Below are 336 nucleotides of genomic sequence, written 5' to 3'. Positions count from 1 at the left end.
CTGTAGGGAGCAGAGTTCTCAGAAATTAGCTTTCAGAGGAAACATGGATGCAGTGAAAAAAGGAAGCTGACACTAGGTGGCAAGATTAAATTAGGATTCGAGACTGGCAGGGTGATGTAGAGTCCTCACCAAGTCCCCAAAGGGCCGCCCGGCTGGGATCACCCCGTCACGGGGGCCAGCAGCTTCTGAGGCCTCCATTTGTTCCCAGCCCAACAGCAGGGGTCCTAGGGGGTCCAAGCCTGCCTTTCTCACCTCAGCCTTAAACCTCAGTGCAAGGTACTTCCGATTAATTCTTTGCTTCTCTGTGAGGCAGCAGGAGGTGGGGGTGGGGGGCCT

The sequence above is a fragment of the Hipposideros armiger genome, unplaced genomic scaffold, assembly GCF_001890085.2.
Source record: "Hipposideros armiger isolate ML-2016 unplaced genomic scaffold, ASM189008v1 scaffold_299, whole genome shotgun sequence".
Lineage (NCBI taxonomy): Eukaryota > Metazoa > Chordata > Mammalia > Chiroptera > Hipposideridae > Hipposideros > Hipposideros armiger.
The sequence above is the reverse complement of the archived record's forward strand: the minus strand, read 5'-3'. Positions refer to the sequence as shown.